This window comes from Crocodylus siamensis, chromosome 3 (genome assembly GCF_052110815.1).
Source record: "Crocodylus siamensis isolate JL-2025a chromosome 3, ASM5211081v1, whole genome shotgun sequence".
In the NCBI taxonomy this organism is placed as follows: domain Eukaryota; kingdom Metazoa; phylum Chordata; order Crocodylia; family Crocodylidae; genus Crocodylus; species Crocodylus siamensis.
In genome coordinates, this window is record NC_143397.1 from 240334143 (window position 1) to 240353783 (window position 19641).

The 19641-nt window shown below is 45.6% G+C and overlaps 1 protein-coding gene across 5 annotated transcripts in view; it reads right to left on the bottom strand.

Moving 5' to 3' along the window:
- The window catches only part of ZHX1 (zinc fingers and homeoboxes 1), a 42496-nt gene extending 23888 nt beyond the window's left edge, over positions 1 to 18608 (bottom strand). For 2 of the 5 annotated variants that reach the window (XR_016441494.1, XM_090040587.1), the window contains exons 1-2: positions 18375 to 18608; positions 17223 to 17372 (exon numbers count right to left, since the gene is read on the bottom strand). The gene's annotated coding sequence lies outside the window, so the exon portion shown is untranslated. The other 3 variants (XM_090040589.1, XM_090040591.1, XM_090040588.1) reach the window with 3 other exon arrangements.
- Positions 18609 to 19641: the final 1033 nt, after the last annotated feature.

Below are 19641 nucleotides of genomic sequence, written 5' to 3' on the forward strand. Positions count from 1 at the left end.
CCTGTCACCTTGCCACTGTGTGCACTCCTGGGGAAGAGGGCATCCACCCCCAGACTTGTGCATGGGGTGGGGGCAGATGTGGGCTGCCCACTGTGCTGCCCCTGGAAGCCACGTGCCAACTGCGCCACCATGGTGAGGCGCCCCCTGCCCACCCAACTGCACCAGGGCGGCAGTGCAAGAGGTGTGCCTCCTACTGGTACTGGCAGGCACCATGGCAGTGTGGCTGGCGTGGGGCTCCCCTGAGCCCACAGCAGGGATCCCACATCTGCTCCTGCCCCCCACTCCCCATGGGCTCCGCTCAGCTCTGCTCTGGCGATGCTATGGATTCGGGGGGAGAAGGTGGCCATGCGTCTTGCCTTTCAATTTTGAAAAGGTGGTCACCTAAGAAGAGTGCTATCACATGTCCATGATCTTAGCATCCCCCCACCCAGAGGTGACTGGTGCGGGTGCAGAGGAAGCACGTGCCCCCTCTGAGATTGGCCCCTGAAAGTGGGGTAGTTTTTTTGCTGTGTGGGCTGGCAGCATGTTGGGGTGGGGGAGGCATTAAGATGTGGCACAGTATAGGAGTGGATATGGGGCTTTTGGCCTGCCCCCCGGCCTGTCCACCAACTGTGCTCCCCCAGACTCAGGAGGCACCAGTCACCCCTGCCTCACCAAAAATAAGTTGGTGCCTTTGCTTCAATGGCTTTCAGTTGGGGTGTCACCACCACCACCAGGTGAAAGTGCCCTGCCTGCCTTGGGACTAGGAAAGGCTATGGCAGATGCACACATTCCTATCAGTCCTTTCTGGTCCAACCCCATTGCAGAGCAGTTCCATCTCTAGGCAGTGGCACAACAGCCTAGAGATTTATCTGTGCATATCCTGCATTTCTCCAGGCTCCTGCCACCAAGTGGAAGTGTCCCATATGCCCCTGTTTCCAAGAGGAGCATGTGGGATCAGACTGGGAAGGGCGCTCTTGCCAGCGTTAGGCTTAGCAGGTAACCCTAATGCAGGCAGGAGTGCCTGCTGCTACTGCAGCTGCGTCCTGATCAGGGTCTGCACGAGATGCAGTGGTTGCAGTGTCAGTACACTGGCAGACCTAAAAGAGTTTTGCAGCAACTGGGGGTCCTGGGGCATCCTAGTTGAGTGAGAACCACTGGTCTACACTGTACAATACAGTACATAGAAACACAAGTGCTAGAAAAAATCCAGCTCACTGTGGGCTAATTTCCCGTGCTCCAGGCTGTCACAGCTCAACTGTTTCTGGTACCTGTGCTAGCTCAGGTATGCAGTGACCTCCTCTGTTTTACACCTTCAAGTCCTCCAGCTATTCATTAGCTGCATGGCCCTCAGAGCATCATTGCTTAAAGATGAATTGCAAAGTAAGTCTGAGCACTGCATTAAGGCCCAGAATTTTTTACAACCCTCCCCCTACACTAACCTTGCTCATGCCCCAATTCAGCCATGGTGCATAAGCATATGAATTGAGCTCAAGGGCTCATGTACTTGAAGCAAAACATATGCTCAAGTCCCTTGCTGAATTACAGGGCTTCTGGCCACGACACTTTTATCACACAGTCTAAAAAAGCAGCACTTCCTACTGTGCTACATGCCAGGTAGTTGGTATTGCATACCTACTGCTGTGTACTCTTCATTTTCCTTTTCCCATTTTACTGTTAATAAAAACTGTACTTTAAGTCAAAAGATAGGAAAAGTTGCACCAATTAAGATATAAAATAACTGTCTGTCCTATGATTAGCAATATTTGTCAATCAGCAGTGAATCATCTCAGGCTAGGAATTTATTTCATAGAGGGTTGTTCAAAGATAGCCTGGATCTCCAGTATAGCTGTGTGATGAGAAACCATGGTTCTTCTATCATTCTAAACACATTGCTTAGATAAATAAATCAAGTTGTGTTGTATATCAGAGTCGTAAGTGTCTGTACAGACCTATGCTATTCCCACCCTGTTCAATTTGTTAAACTTTGTCTTCTATTCTTTTCTCATTTTGTTCCATTAGCAGTGCCCTAGGTGGAGACAGGCTGCATTTTGTAAGGAATGCACTGATACTGGTGTTCTCAGTGCCTTAGCTCAGCACAGCTACGGGGTTTTTAGAGATGAGAAGTCTCTACCCAGACCACAGGATGATTTCCAAGCCCAAACCAGAATAGTCCTGAAGGTGGGGGTTAGGAACCAGAAATGAAGGCCACTGGAGGGAAGGGGCTAATGGCACTGGGATATAGGAACAGACTAGATCAGCAGGGACCTTCTGGGTCACTGAGCCTTGTTTTAAAGGCCTTTGGAATAGGTTCTATGAAAGCCAATGAAAGATTTTTGAGTGAGCATTAGATGATCCAGTCTGAGCTTCTGCATATCTCATAGTTTCATAGTTTCATAGTAGCTAGAGTCGGAAGGGACCTAGGTAGATCATCTAGTCCGACCCCCTGCCTTAGCAGGAAAGAGCACCGGGGTCAGATGACCCCGGCAAGGTGCTCATCTAACTTCCTTTTAAAAATCCCCAGGCTAGGAGCCTGCACCACTTCCCCTGGAAGCTGGTTCCAGGCCCTAGCCACCCTGACTGTGAAGTAGCGCCTCCTAATATCTAATCTAAACTTACCCTCCGCCAGTTTGTGACCGTTATTCCTGGTCACTCCTGGCAGCGCACGGGGGAACAGGGACTCCCCCAATACCTGCTGATCCCCCCTGACCAGTTTGTAGCAGGCCACAAGGTCCCCCCTTAGCCTTCTCTTGTGGAGGCTAAACAGGTTCAGGTCCCGTAGCCTATCCTCATAAGGCCTGCCCTGCTGACCCCTGATCATACGAGTGGCCCTCCTCTGAACTCTTTCCATATTGTCCACGTCCCTCTTGAAGTGTGGCGCCCAGAACTGGACGCAGTCCTCCAGCTGCGGCCTGACCAGTGCCGCATAGAGGGGGAGGATCACCTCCCTGGACCTGCTCGAGATGCATCTGTGGATGCATGACAGGGTACGATTGGCCTTCTTGACTGCCTCCCCACACTGCCGGCCCATGTTCATCGTGGAGTCAATGACGACTCCAAGATCCTTTTCCGTCTCCGTGCTGGCAAGAGGGGAGTTCCCCAACCTGTAAGTGTGGTGCCGGTTCTTCCTCCCCATGTGCAACACCTTGCACTTATCAGTGTTAAACCCCATCCTATTCTCATCCGCCCACCGTTGCAACCTGTCAAGGTCAGCTTGTAGCCTATTGCACCCTTCTAGTGCACCCACATCCCCCCACATCTTAGTGTCATCAGCAAACTTGAACAGGGTGCTTTCTACCCCCTCATCCAAGTCACTGATGAAGATGTTGAACAGTGCAGGCCCGAGGACCGAGCCCTGCGGAACCCCACTGCCCACGTCCTTCCAGGTCGAGAAGAACCCATCCACTACCACCCTCTGGGTGCGGCCCTCCAACCAGTTGGCGACCCATTTGACCGTGTGGGCATCGACACCACAGTCTCCCAGCTTTTTGATGAGGACAGGGTGAGAGACAGTGTCGAAAGCCTTCCGGAAGTCCAAAAAGACTACATCCACAGCAACCCCTGCGTCTAATGATTTGGTGACCTGATCGTAAAAGGCCACCAGGTTGGTCTGACAAGACCTGCCACTGATAAACCCATGTTGGTTGCCCCTGAGCATGCATTCCCCCGCAAGGCCCTCCTGGATGTGTGCCAGGATAATTTTTTCAAAGAGCTTACCCGGGATTGAGGTCAGACTAACTGGCCTGTAATTTCCCGGGTCCTCTTTTTTTCCCTTTTTGAAGATAGGGACCACATTGGCCCTCTTCCAGTCCTCCGGCACCTCGCCAGAGCACCACGAGTGCTCATAGAGCCGCGCCAGGGGTCCCGCAATGACCTCAGCCAGTTCCTGTAGAACCCTAGGGTGAAGATCGTCCGGACCAGCGGACTTGAACACGTCCAGCCTCTCCAGAAGTACCCTAACTAACTCCTCGCTAACCCTTGGCCCAGGCGTGTCTCTCTCGGGGCCCGAGGGGGGCCCAGCAGGGAGGTGGCTGAACTGGTCCCTACTTAGGAAGACAGAGGCAAAGAAATCGTTAAATATGTTAGCTTTGTCATCTGGCGTGATGACTAAGTTGCCCATCGTGTCCTGCAGGGGCCCCACATTACCCGGGACCCTCTTTTTACCCCCTATGTATTTGAAGAAGGACTTCTTATTGTCCTTAATCCGGGAAGCTAGTCCTATCTCCAACTCTGCCTTGGCCCTCCTGACTGCCCCCCTACATCCTCGGGCGACTATAACATAGTCCTTCTTGGCGATGACCCCATCTCTCCATTGGGTATATGCCTCCCTTTTAGCAAGGAGACATTCCCGGATGCTCTTAGTGAGCCATGGGGGTTTATCTCCTACTACCTCATTCCATTGTTACCCCAATATTCAGCCCAGTAATTTCTGCTGATAGTTCTGAGCACCTGAACACAGGCCATGACGTGGTTTGCTTCCCTTAGCGTCCCATCATGAAGACTTCCACAATAAGTGTCCCCCTCAGCCCTTGCCACTGGTCAGTGGAATAGGTGGGACTAGCAGCCAGAGATTCCTGGCTCTCCAATCTGCTCTCCTCCCTCTTGGAAGAACACAGGGAATTAAGCAGCAATATTTCAGATGCTGCAGTTACTGACACCAATGTAAGAATCATGGTAAATGAAAGAAGATCCATTTTGCTTGTTTCCTGAATGGAACTACTAGTATCGTGGAACAGAGCTGGCCTTCAGGAAAATGCTCGAGGGGCACACGTGGCCCAGTGACTGTGGGTGGCAGTGGACCCTGAGGCCATCACAAGATGGTTGAGCAGACATACACCGAGATGCTGGCCTGGTCCCAGGTAGCAGGGCCAGGAGGCTGTGGGGGCAGCAGGAAGGACAAGCAGCAAGCACAGCTGCCCGCAAAGGAAGCCTAGTGCCAATGGCAGGGCACCATCGCCCAGTGCTGCCTGTGGGGGCTGGGGGCCACACCATGGCCTCCAGGCCCAGGAGGTAGGTGATGGCAAAGCGCTTGGTGCGCAAGCTGAGACTGCTCAGCCACGCCGCCTTCTCGCTGGGTACCATCACCTTGCCTTTGGCCCAGCCCTCAGCACACTTCCCCTTGCCCATCGTGCTGCCTGGCAGTGCCCACCACCGCTGCTGCCTGGGATCTTTTTATCCTGCTGTCCCAGCTGGCCAGCTCCAAGCAACTCTGAGCACGGCAGGGGTGGGGGGCAGGCCCCACTGCCCAACCCCCAGGATCAATTGCCACTGAAGTGTCCTGATGGCTCCTGCCTGGCATGAGCAGTGAGGAAGGGCAGGACAGGGCATGTGTGTGAGATGCCCCCCTGACCACAGCGCCCTGGGCATTTGCCCACACTGCCCACCCCTAAGGCTGGCTCTGCTGCAGAAGTGTCTGGAGGCGTGTGCTGTGCAGTATGACACAGGTTTACATTTAAAGATGTTGTGATTGAGAAAGAATTGGCATAGCCAGGGTGGGAACTTATCAGCTACTCCACATATGTGCGTTCTTATCCTGTGGTACATGTTAGGTGACTAGGTCCCTCAATCATTATCCCCTTGTGCAGGTGGCAGAGCTCAGGCACTTGAAAAGCAAAAAGTTTGTGCTTCTCAGTGTATACAAGCTCAAATGGAATGACTGAAAAGCCTTTTGGACACTTATTAAGATCCAGGCTAACTTGCCTGAAGATGCATTAGCTAGGGACAGAGAGGTTAAATGACATGTACAGGTCACAGATGGAGTCACCAATCTTGTATTAGCCCCTCAGCCTCTCCACTTCCTATACAGCTCAAAATATGGACTGTGCAATAAGGGCATTCCCCTAGGACAGGAGAGCCTTGCGTATGGCTCCTGCTTCCCAGAACTGTTTATGCAATTTGAAATAAACAAGTCATTGGTTGAAAGCAGAAATAAACCTGGCAGGAGACACCAGAACTCAGTCCTAAGCACTAGATTAAAAAGCCAGGTGTTATCTACTTCCTTCAGGCCCCAGGACTCTTGTATTCTGGACCAGCTTCAATCGGAAGAGGAGTGTGTGCCCTCACACCAGGACTGTGCTGTAGCCTTGGGGCAAGAGTGCTCTTCTGGGAAGCTGGTCATTAGGATTCAAGTCCCCTTTGGGTGATGAAGGCCTAGAGCTCAAACCTCCCACAGTCCAGGTGAATGTTTTATTTAGACAACTGAACAAAAGCTGGGTGGCTTCATCCATATATAGTGCTTTTAGAAGAGCAACTCGGTGTTTCATAGTTGGTAGGGTCGGAAGGAACCTGAGCAGATCATAGCAAATGAACAGAGGCACACCACAGATAGCTTGAGGCTTTGGTGCATCCTATTAGCTACCTCTGAGTGCCTCTGGGTTTTCTGAATTGCTTTCTGGAGGCACATACTACTTCTCACTCTCTCTGTAGAGTACCTAACACAAACCTGAACTGTCTCTGAAGCCTTCTCCAGTGACTGTTGGGATGCTTAATGCCTCCAGGCCATTTTAAAATTTTCTTCCTGCAGCCATTCAAATGGTAGGCATAGTCCTAGCAAAGTTTAGGTGTATATTGAACCAATTTTAATCCTGCCCTAAGACTATACCCATGAGGAATGAGTGTGGATTGAATTGGGAGTTGCAAATTCACACCCTAGTTTACTCTGCAGTCACTGCTGCTGCTTTCCAATGTAACTGGATGCACTTACACATTAATTAATGTGCCATAGTTACAGTGCATTAAGTTTCGTACTTGCATACCTAAGGACTAAATCAGTGTCCAGTAACTGGTGCTACTGTGCAGCAGTGCTATTGCACAGGTTTTTACAGATAGATGCTAACTGTGCAGTAGCTTAATATTTACTGTGTAGTAGCATATTAGCATGGGTTTTGCCCCACACACTACTGCAGAGTGTTATTAGGCTACTGCGCAGTTAGCATTTCATGTACATGCACCCACTGGGTCTGTAAGGCAAAAAATTTAAAATGTTACAGTTAGGATTTCATTCTATATGTTGCTATATTCAATGTAAAATAAATATAAGTTTAAACAGCAATGGACAGTACTTGCAAAGGCCTCTGTTCAAGATTTAAAAACTTGGGCTATTACTAGTGCCTTGGTAAAGTAATAGGCTACATCTTTGCCCTGCTATACAGGTTTTATTATGTGACTAACTCCTGAAATAGAAATATAGAACCTTGATATTTGGTCCTGGCAGGGAAGTAAGAAGCAGACTCCATTTTTAACTTCATTGTGTAATTGTTAAAAATATAAGCAAGGTTGTTTTTTAAACAAACAAACAAAAAAAGAACTGCACTACCTCTGTTACCATCCACCACTTCAGAACAATCACAATTGAAAGATGCTGAAATGCAGTTCTATTCCAGTTATTTACATGGATTCTTTTATTTCATTTATTTTTTCAGGGAAAACATCATTTTCACTTTCTGGTTTTCATGCACTAGCCTAATAATCCTCCACACTGTGCACAGGTAAGCTTTGTGAAACAAACAAACAAAAATATTAAGCATAAATATCCAAAGTAAGAGCAGCGAGTTAACCTCCCTCCCCACCCCACAACCAAATCTAAATATTAAATTAAAATGACAAGACAATGTTGCTTTTAAATATTGTGTTGTGAGTTATATTGGTAGTTTCAATTTGCTTGTGTATCCTGCTATTTTAGGGCTCAGATAGTGACAAGAGAGAGTATGCCATTGACTTTACCAGGAAAAGACCACCAGAATATTTCAATCAGATTTGAGCTATGTAGAAACCATTTCATCTCCCACTCTGAAAGCAAGAGAAGAATGTTTAAAAAAAATGCAAAGACACCTTTTCCCTCCCAAAGAATTTGAGGAACTTACTTGGGTTACAAAGTCCCTGACTCCATCTAAACTGAACATTGTGTCTTATATTATCAGACCTAAAATAATCAAATAATCAGTTTTATTAAGACACACTTTTACTTTTTGAGGTCATATTCCATATAAATGCATGTTAGAAGCATACAACTGATTTTCATAATTAAATGTTGATAGCTGAAAAATAGCTCTTATTATTAAGCAGGTAAACGTTAATGGATTATTTGAGGGCGAGAGGCCCTTAAGTGTTAAAACTGGGATTGAAAAAAAAAGTTCAAAACCCCCTGGATTTTTAAAATTAACTTCTTTCTCTCTCTCTTTTTTTTTTTTTATAAGCCCTTTTAAATGTATGCATTTGAAATGATGGTAACCTCTATTAAACCCTACATTTATTACATGCTATTAAAATAATTCAAATAAAGCCAATATTCAGCCACTACATATTTACTGCCTAGGTATTAAAGAAAGTCAAACTGCTGAGACAATGTAAATCACTGGCTAGGTACCTAGCACCAGAATTTTTAAGTGCTAAACCAGCTTTTGACAGCAGTTGCCTTGTTTGTAGATGCAGAAGGAATATTGTTGTTCATTTCAGTTTGACTTAGTTCAGCGCAATGCCTAGGTCATTCAAAGTTGATAAACCGATTGGGAGTGGAAAATGCAGGAGGGCTCACTTTCCACTTAAAAGACATGAACAAGGGAGCGTGAGCTGGTGAAACCTACTAGGTCTAAAATCTTAAAGGGTACAATGCCAGAGAACAGTAAAGTCAAGTCACTGACAACTAGAACTTCCTTTTAATACATTAGCTGGTTTAAAATACCAAACATGTTTTGATAAACTTACTGTTTTTCTTATGCATTGAGCACATTTAAGGTAGTTTTATTTAAATAAGAACATTTATAACAGTTGTTTTTATGCATTTTAATTGATTTCTCATTTCCATCCAAATGTAGTTTGACACAAATCATGACTACAAGAATTAATCATCATCTAGAAAATAAGACATGCGTCATTCACCATTCTCCAGCATAACAACAAAAAGTTTAAAAAAAAAAGAGAATCAGAATAAATATATGTTAAACTATCAGATTGCCAAAATAAAGCTGTATAGATATAGCACATCTCGTGATTAGGATAAAAGCACTTCATTATACCAAACACTGATAAATCATCCTGTATTTAAGAAATCATATTAAAATACAAATATAAAATAAGATCGAAATAGATAATTTAAAATCAAGGTCTCCTACCTGATTATTTGTACAGCATGATTAACAAGGGTAATTTGGACTACTCTGATACATATCAATCTCTTTAGTTTGAATGTATGTGGAATGTCTACACACAGATGTATCAGCTTAATTTTGTCATGGGAGCAGTGACATGGTTTGTAAAAGGAGAGGCAAGTAGGAGAAACCTAGTCTCATTATTAAATTAACACAAGTTAAATCAGTTCAGGATGAGGCTGGGGTGTGGTACTCAAAGAGAATGCTTATGAGAGTGTCCAAGTTTAGCATAAGAAAATAGGCAGACTGTGGGAACCTCCTGAGAATAAGATGCATCTGTTGTTGAAGGCAGCCTTGCAAAATTTTACTGGCTCACTTGCCTGGGGCAAGTAATTTTTCTTGACAGCCAAGTACAATATTAGCTTTATCACCACCATCAAGCTAAGGGTAGGTGAGAATATTTTGTGCCTAGATTAATAAATGTTCATGAAGATATTGCAAGCCTGGTTTATGGGAATATAATCCACTTTTAAAAGAAAAGGATTAAAATCAAATGAATGCTAGTCTACGTTTCTTTTAAATTGTGCGCTACAGAAGTGCTATTTGGTATGCAATCAATACATAATTTGAAGGGGGGGTGGAATCCTGCTTTTAAAATTCAGAGCTATTTGCATATCCCTGCACAATTCAGGTTTTCTTGGAAACTGAAGGAGGAGTCTGAAATTATTGTTCTTTTGTTTGAATCCTCCATTGGGAAAGGCAGCACACAACCAGCAACCACGGTGCTTTGAGGCATCACGAAGCATTAAAAATAAAAAGATTTCTCTCTTCCTTCATTTATACGTTAAATACCAGAACTGAATGTAGGACAAAGGCAAACTTTTAAGATAGACTCTGTTCTCCCCTAGGCACTGACTGAGTTAATAAAAACAAATATCCAAATGACTTTGCAACTCCCATGCTTCCACTTGCACACCAAATTCTGCTATTTATATTTCACAGAAACCTGCCTCTACTGGATACTGTTAGAAGCATCAACTCTATTAGTGGAAATTATTGTGTACAATGCAGATGAAGCATACATTTTAATTTTAATATTGCTTTGGAGGGACAAATATTTTCAAGTAAAATGGCTGAATGAGCTTTTTATTTTGGTGCTCTGGCTAGAGGTTTCTGAATGTTTTTCCTGCAAAACAGCACATGCAGGTTAGCCTAGGCTAGGGACCCCATCCTCCAATGAGCTTCTGCACTGAGGCAGTGGGTGCCCAGCAGCATTGGGACTTAAGTGCTTACAGGTCCCCAGACAGACTGACGGAATGAGAAGTACTAAACGTTCCTTATTCCACAATATAAGAACTGTATGCACCTACATCTCCCCACTGCAGCAGATCACAGAAGGCTTCAGCTGAAATAGGCCCAAAGATATTAAAATATATACAGATATTAACATATAAACAGGCTCAAAGGTATTAAAAAAATATTTGGGAAATGTTAAAGGCTACAGCCACAGGGGAGCAGGGGGAAGGGGTATGGCAGTTTTGTTTATTATGATCTGTGAAGAATGCCTTAAGGGTAGGACTAGGTTTGTTTGTTGGTTTTGGTTGAAAAGGCTTCTTAATCTTAAATTATTCGTATTAAAAATAGAAATGCCAGGTGTATTACTCAGGCCTCATTTTCCTTGTTCTGTCTGAAGGACTCCAAGGACTGCAGAATGGAAGGAAGAAAGTTTGTCAGGAATGTGAGTTTAATTAGTGCTTGTTAACTAAAAAAAACAAACAAACAAACAAAAAAAACCCAACCCCCCCACCCCAAAACGCAACCTCTCCCCAAGTTTTAAACAGCTTAATTGAAAGTCTCTTTCCCTCTAAAATTGCTTGGATTTCAAGTCTACGTTATATTTAAACCTCCCCGGCTCGCTAGTCATCCATGACATCCTTCAGCTAAGACCAGGTGAAATAGGATAGCCAAGGTAACAAACTAGTGAAAATTGGATAATCAGACCATCTATGTCTCAAAAAACCCTCCTGTACATTTTTACCCTTTGTACGTCATCTTTATACACATAAAGACAGACAGACAGACACATGCTTTAAACAGATGCATCGCGTAAGACCTAATGCTGAAAAATGGCCCATGAGTGACAATCCTTTGGACTTCAGGAAGTCCCAGTGACTGCATACTGAAACTCTGCCTGGGTAGAGCCCTCCTGAGCTGTTGATCTTGGATATCCAGTCCTGCAAACACTGTTGGACCTAATGCAGTTATGCCGATGCCAGGTGCTTCTGAAAAATCTTACCCAAGTACCAGTGCAATCACTGACACACTGAGAAACAAACATGCCTAAATTTTACCTACAGCTTTCACCTAATTTGCTCTGTGATCTCTGCAAGATCCCTCCTGATCAAACCCTACCACCTGCAGAGTACCCTCAACCAGCCAGGTGCTGCCACAGGCTCTGGGCAACCTGGATTATCAAATCTACAGTCTTCAGTTTCTCTAGAAGTAAAATTAGGACTATTTTCCTACTCTACAGGTGTTTGTAAACAATCCATATGGAGCTCTGAAGATACCTGCTGCTGTATTATGCAGTTTTATTACCAGTAACATCCTCCATAAACTTCACCCCATTCCGTCCCTATTTGTTTTCTCCAATTTCTTCCATCAAGTGTGACATCACTAGGTCCCAATCCTAGGAGAGGATAAACATGGACAGGTTCCTTGCATCTGTGCACATGACCTCTGGAAGAGGGTCTTATCTAGCAAGTTCTTTGGGGCATGGATCTCATCTCTATACTTCTGTGAAGCTCTTAGCACTTTAGGGAGCTGAAACAGCAATAAAAATTCAAACCGAGAATATGAACAAATAGTGAAAACAAGGATACAAATTCTAAACCAAAAATAAAAACACCCCCACAAGATCCTAATGTTAAGGTTGTAAACTATACTCATTTGCTAAGTGTCTAATTAGTAAAGGCCTGTAAAGGGCTTTGAAGATTTAGAGCATTGACTGTGGGGCACTTCCACCATCATGATTGAAGTTTCAAATGCAAAGTTTGTCTCTGCCCTGATTAAGGTCTCATCTGTACTTGAGTAACACTGCTATGCCAAAAAGTGAAGAAAGGTGCTGTGAATGTCAAGTTGCTAAACCCACAGGGCCTGACACTTCCTCCACTCCTCTAAGCCCTCAGACTTGTCTGAACCATGATTACAACTGTGGCTCTGTAGAGCAACACCCTCAACTCCTTCTGACATCAGCAGATGTGGATCACGTGTGCGACTGGTCTCTGCTGGATGCCATTTTGCTACTTGAACATGAGACAGAATTAAACCAAACACTTTTACTGATATTGTATAAATTCATCAGAAGTCAGGTTTTTTTGAGGTGAAACGTAGTGTACTCAGTGCTGCTCTCAGCCATGCTGCAGTCCTTTTTACATTTTATTTCAACATAAAAAATAGGTGAGAAGAATCTCCAAGGGAAACCTGACTGGTAAAGAGTGTAAGATTTAGTTCTATTGCTTCACATTTTGGACAGGCACATTCAACAATTGGAGGTCAAATTTGAAAGAGAGATGTGTTGGCAAAACTAAATTAATATAAAAAAAAGCCTTTCCCTGTATCACCAATCCCACCTGAGAGAATGAAAAGATATACAGGGTTATATAATACACTTTCATAGAATACTTCTTTTTGCCACTTCTCCCCACCTAAGCAGTTTGGTTCCCCTTTTGTTGGTGAGTAGCCTTCTGGTTCCCACAAGATAGTGTGATGCTGTTGTATTTCTAACAAATGCTGGGAGTGCCGTACCTCACACATCAGTCCCTGCCTCCATAAAGCTAAACTGTTTAATTGGATTTTACTAGTTTTTAGTCAAATTCAGTTGGTGAAAATTTTCCAATAATCCAGAGATCTAAAATGGTGGAAGACAATCTCTGGAGATCCAGCTGGTCAAATGGAACAGAGAGGTGTATGGCATACACCAGCAGGTGGCTGTTCAGCCCAACATATATAAGGAACCTGACAGCAACCTGGATGGTGTCCTGAGTCCCCAAAGCCAAGACATGGGACATCAGTAGATTGGATAAGCTTCTGAAGTTGATGCATAAGCATCTGATGCTGGTGGTGCATATATTGATGCAATGACACCATACCATGGGATACCTCTGAGCTTTACAGGCCACTTCAGGAAGCTTACAGTAGAGTAACATCCAAATGAACTTCTCGGAGACTTTTCCTAATCTCATGAACAAAGGAAAACAGAAGATACAAGGTTGTTTGGCTTGACAGGGTGTAGAATTTGGGGTTTGACAGCATTAATCCAGCTTCTGTGGGGAAAGGAGGCCTGCAAATTCAGGTGATTTTCTGTTCAGAAGAAGGGGAGCAAGCCTAAGGACAGGATATGAAGAGAAGAAATTATTTAATTGCTTACGTGCTAATGTTAGGAGCCTGGCTAAAAGCAAAAGGAAGTGGAATTGCTCATTTATGAACATAAATTCAATATAGTAGATATTACTGAAACCTAATGGGCAAGATTCTACTGACTGCAATGTTAAAAAAAATAATCAATGGTTATAAGCTATTTTGGACAGGCTGAATGGACAGAAGATAAGGAGTGGACTTCTGCATCAAAATGACATTACCTGTTTCCAAGTCACTAGGTGAGTCTACACGAGACGCTACATTGCTGTAGCAATGCGCTACAGTGACGTAGCATTAGTGGGCACAAACCATGGTACTGCAGCTACATCGCTGTAGCAATGTGCTCCCTTGCTATAGCACGTCACTAGACAGACGCAGCAGCTAAAAATAACTGTATGCCGCCGGCACAGCACAGGAACAACGGCACCGTAGGGGCACATGCAGATGTGCCCACTGACAACTTGAAAGTAAATGATCCTGAATGCTTTTGGATCAGCTTCATAATAGATGAAGCACATCATGTCTGCCACAGACCACCAAAATACATTAGAGAACAAGATAGCTGCTTAAGAAACAGGTTATCTACAATTCATAGGAAAAAAAGCAGTGTTATCAAGGGGAACTTCAAGCTGAGTGATATATGGCAGAAGTCTCAGACTGTTGGTAACTAAACAACTCACAGAATTTCTAAAAAATTATAGATGACAATTTTATAACACAGAAGTCTTGTACCCAACAGGAGGGAATTCTATGATAGAACCTCACCTCGACAGATAACGATGAATTGATCAAAGAAAAAAAAATAGCTGTGGCTTGAATACAAGTGATCATGACTTGATTATTCTGTTTGCACATATCAAATGTAAAGTCTTAACCAGGAATACACAGGTGCACATAATATGGCCTGGTACTTTAAAAAAGCCAATTTCACACAGCTTTAAAATAATTATGAGTCTAACCAGTCAGGGGAAAGAATTAAAAATATTAATGATAACCAACAATTGTTTAAGAACATTTCACTAAGTGCCCCTTAAGCCACAAAGAAGGCCACACTGCTTACAGATGCAACCTAGTTTAGAGGTGAATACAACTATAAACATTTTATTTAAAAAACAAACAAACTAGAAACAAATAAAATGAATGGAAGAAATGGGAAGTCAATAGTAGCAAATATAAGGCAAAAACTAGGAACTGCAAAAATATGACAAAAGAAACAGAAGGAGCCAAGGAAGAGGAAAACTTTTGTTTTAAAGTACTGACAGCTAGATTGACATTTCAATTAAAGAACAGAAAAGGGAGAATAAATACTCAGTAAGTGTTTCTGTTCCGTGGTTGGACAAAATCCAGATGAGGTATACATATCATATGATGAAATCCTCTGTAGTCCAAAAGCAATTAAGGAGGATTTTGAAGAGCAGCTACTAAAGGATGCGTTAAAACCAGAAAATCTGGACAACTTGCACAGAGTTTTTAAAAGAGACTCTCTGGCCCATTAATGCTGTTTTTCAATAGATCTTGGAACACTGTGGAAATGTGAGAGGACTGGAGGAGAACTAATCTTGGAGCAATACTTTCAAATAGTGAATGGGCAAGCCCAAAAAGTACAAGACTGGGAATGTGACATTAACCCTGAACACAATAATGGAACGACTAATACAAGCCCTGACTGATAAAGAATTAAAGAAGGCTATTATAACTAAAGTCAGCCAACATGGGTGTATGGAAGAGATGGTACTGTGTCTAGTACAGTATTTTGACCAAATTACCAGTAAGTTTGTTTGGTAAAAGTAGGAGCACTGAAGTAACTGATTTCTGTAAGGCTTTTGACTTGATGCTATATGAAGTTTTAATTAAGGAAATAGAAAAATACAAAATTCATATTTTAAATGGATTGAAAACTGGCTAACCAGGAGGTCTCAGAATGTAATTAGAAAGCAGAAACTGATGACAACGTTGCCAGTGAGGCCCATGAAAGTTGAACATGAATCCACTCTGCAGTGCCGTAACTTATGGTCCTCAGATACACCAGCAGAGGAATTAAAGTGCAGGCAAAGGGAGGTTATGTTGCGTATGGATTTGGTGCCAGTGAGAACACCAATGACATAAGGTGACCAGTGTCTACAATGGAAGAAAGAGATTGAAAAAGAGGAGAGGATTCAGCAGTCATGAGATCATTAAAAGACTGGAAAACACAATTTATTGTGAATGAAAAGATTAATAAGCAACTTCAACAGCTCCTACGGAGGAATATAAACATCTGATAATACATGACTCTTCAGTCCAGCAGTACAGGTTAAACAGGATCCAATAGATGGAAATTGGAGTTAGACAAAGACCACAGACATAACTAAATGAGCATCCAATATGTCTTAACAGTGAGAAAATAATCAGAGAGCAAGAGAACAGACCTTAAGAAGAGAGGCGACGAGCTATGGGACTCCTCAGCCTGGAGAAGCGCAGGCTCAGGGGTGACCTGGTGGCAGCCTATAAGTTCATAAGGGGTGTGCATCAGGATCTGGGGGAACGTCTGTTCACCAGAGCGCCTCAAGGGATGACAAGGTCCAACAGTCACAAACTCCTGCAAGACCGTTTTAGGGCGCAAGCAAAAACTTCTTTACTGTCTGAGCCCCCAAGGCCTGGAACAGACTATCCCCAGAGGCGGTGCAAGCACCTTCTCTGGAAACTTTTAAGAAACATTTGGATGCTTATCTTGCTGCGATCCTTTGACCCTAGCCGAATTCCTGCCCTTAGGGCAGGGGGCTGGACCCGATGATCTTACGAGGTCTTTTCCAGACCTAATGTCTATGAAATCTATGAAAAGTTAACCGCTGAACAACTTACAACAAGTTATGGCACCTTTAGAAATCAAGACTGTATTTTCCCCCCCCTCAAGGACACATGTTCATTTCAATAGATCAGGGGTGTCAAACCCATTTGGCCCCACGGACACTTGCTTTGGCTGTTCTGGGACTGTGCTGCATGTGGCACCCACTCTGGCTGAATCGGGTGCGATATGCGCGCTGGACCTGCTTCAGCCAGTCTGGGCCAGATACCCCAAGTATCGGAGCAGCTGCTGGCATGATGCAGTCTCAGACTACCCAGAGTACACATCATGGGTGCTGGATCTGACGTGGTGGGAGAAAGGGAGGAGGGTCCGGGACCATTTCTGCATGGGGCCTGTATGGGGATCAGATGTGGCTCCACGGGCCAGATCCAGCCTGTAGGCCATATCTTTGACACCATCTTTGAAACAGACTGTAGTTCAAGGAAGTCCCCTGGCCTGTGTTATACAGGAGGTCAGATGTCTGAGCATAACAGATTCTTCTGGCTTTATTAGTCTATTGGCCTGCTTTAAAAAAAAAAAAAAGATTTTTTTGCCATTTTAGATGCTGTTGAATCCTTCTAAATAAAACAAACTACGCATCTCCACTACCAGTGTGATTTTTACATTCCTCTTCCTGACCCCTTTAAAGGAAGATTTACATTTAGATTTAATTTCACAGCTCCTGTAATGAAATTCATTTTAACGATAAAAGTGATACATACTCTCTCGATACTTCCAACATGCTCTCTGCATATTACCACTATCTTTAAAATGTGGCCATTTATTTTTGCCTGCAAAACCATTTATACCCCAAATGGCTTTATTCTAAATGGCATTCATTGCTCCATCATCAAGGTGAATATTCACCCTCTTGGAAAGGTAAAGTAGCTCAGAGAGAAAGTCCAGGTACCTACCACTTAGTGTTCACTATTGCAGGTGTTCTGACTGGGGCAGAGGCCCAGAGCCCTTTCCAAGTATGTGCTTTATGGGCGATGCTTTGGCTCTCCAGTGCTGTACATCCTGATCCGGGGGAGAGTGGAGCAGCAGCACGCAGCCCTGGGTATCTGCCGCAGGGCGGGGGGAAGAGAAAGTAAAGCAACATGTTCAAAAACTCTGCCCACAAACACTGTGTCCAGTCTCTTCAAACAATAAAATGAGGTGAGCATCAAGATGATGCAAGAAAGCTCTAAAATCTACCACTGCCTGATCCCTTGGCCACAAGTTAGTGTCAAGCCCTCAGAAGAGGAAGCCCTGCACCCTATCAAACACTGGGTCTCTCAAATCAAAAGAAAGTTCTTCCCATCTGACCAGTCCCATTTTCCTCTATCCTGTTTGTGAGAACCAGAGACATACCCCAGCTCCGCACTTCGCAGCTGGAGGTGGGGGTGAGGAGAAAAAAAGCCCACCACCACTACTTTTGACCCGAGTCTTTAAAAACAACCTCCTCCCCTCACACTAAGGGGTTGGCAGCTTCCCCTGAAGAGACGTAACATTTTTTTAAAAAAAGGGATCATCTGAATTGGAGAGAGGACCTCAGGGCCCTTCCTTTCAAAGTTGCAAGCGGGGCTTTGCTCCCGCCCCAATCCAGGCCCCCGCACCCCCGAAGCACCCCCAACACGCAGGGCCTTCCCCGCACCGCGGCGAGGGGAACAACCACCGCTCACCCGCTGCAGGCAAACAAAAGGGAGGCGAAGGGTGGGGAGAAACACACGGGCAACCCTCCCACCTCCAAACCCCGCTGTCTGCCCGGGAGGGCGAAGGCGCAGCCCCTCGCCCCTCTCTGGGGGCGGCGCTGCCCGGGGCTTGTCCCTGCCCCGCTTGCCCCGGGCTGGGCTGCCTTTTCTTTTCGGCGCCTTCCCCCACGACTAGGCACTGATCCTGAAGTGGAGGGGAGCTGTGCACCCTCCCTCCCCCAAACCTTTCCTCCATATTTCCAGGGAGCAGAGCACACGGCGCAGGGGAGAGCCCGCACACGGCGCAGCGGGCGAAGCGGTGGGAGGAGAGGGATGCCCGCGGGGAGGGGATGGAGGGGACCCCCCGCCGGCCAGGAAGAGCCACATCCCTACCTCGCCGCGCCGCTGCCTCCCCCTCAGCTGTGTCTGTGCCTCCTCCTCCTCTCACTGCCTCGTCGCCATCTTGCATTGCAAAAACTACTGCACTTTTTTTTGGGAGGGGGGCAAGTGAACTGTGAACTTTGAACTTGGGCAGCGCTGGGCAAGCATCCCCCCCCGGGCGCGCGCAGGTGGCAGCTGGGCGCCCCCCCGCCTGGGATGCGCAGCTGGCTGCTGCCCGGGAAGGAGGGGAGCACCCGTGTGTGTGTGTGTGTGTGTGTGTGCAAGGGGAGGAGCTGCTGGGCCGTGCAAAAGCATCCTCCTCCCCTCCCTGTGAAGCCGGTTCCCACCATTTGTAAAGCGGGCACAACACACGGCTGCTCCGCGATTGGCCCGAGCCGGCCCCGGCGCCGGCCCCGCTCCAGCTGCGGGATCACCCGGCGGGCGCGGGAAACGCACCGGGCCGCCCCCGGCCCCCCGCGCTGCTCCTGGGTCCAGGTACGCAGGTGCGGTCCTTCGGGCGGAGGCGGGATCGCTTGAGCTGCGAAAAACTTCTCGGCAAGCTTTCGGGCGCAGCCACCCGTCTCCAGGCGTCTGCTGGTCTGAGAGACGCTAAGGGTCTGGAGGGAGAATGGAAAGAGGGAGAAATTAGGGAAACAAACGGTAAGGGAAGGGTGGGGAGGGGAAAGAGGAAATCCTGCCACCCTTTTTTCTTTTTTGGTAAAAATCTTGTTGGTCAAATAAAAGATACCATCTCTACTAGCAGTCCCGATTGCCTTTTCCTCTACAGCGATACAGCTACAACCTGGATCCCTGCCACGCTTTTCCCTTCTCTCTTCCTTGGAGTCTCAGGACAGCAGACACTTTGGATACCTGAAGAAAGGCAACTGGGCCCAAAAGCTTGCAAAGAACAATTTTCTCACCTGTTTATTTGGTCTGATAAAAAGATCACATCTACTCAAAGAACCTTGTCTGCCCACATCCTTAGAGCAACCGGCTACCACCAAAAGCCCAGCAATACGCAGATGCGGCCATTTCAGTTTCTGGCTGGCAAGCAGGAGCAGCGAGCTGCAGTACAAGTGCTTTATAAACACTTCAGGGGAAAAAAATGTTTAGGACCTAGCTTGGAGTGGGCAATTATTTTGGGTGGAGGGCCGCTTATTGAGTTTTGGCAAGCCATCGAGGGCTGCATGGCAGGCAGCCGGGGCAGATAAATAATTTTCTAAATTTTTTAGGGGCCCTGCAGGCTGGATAGAATGGCTTGGTGGGCTGCATCATGCCC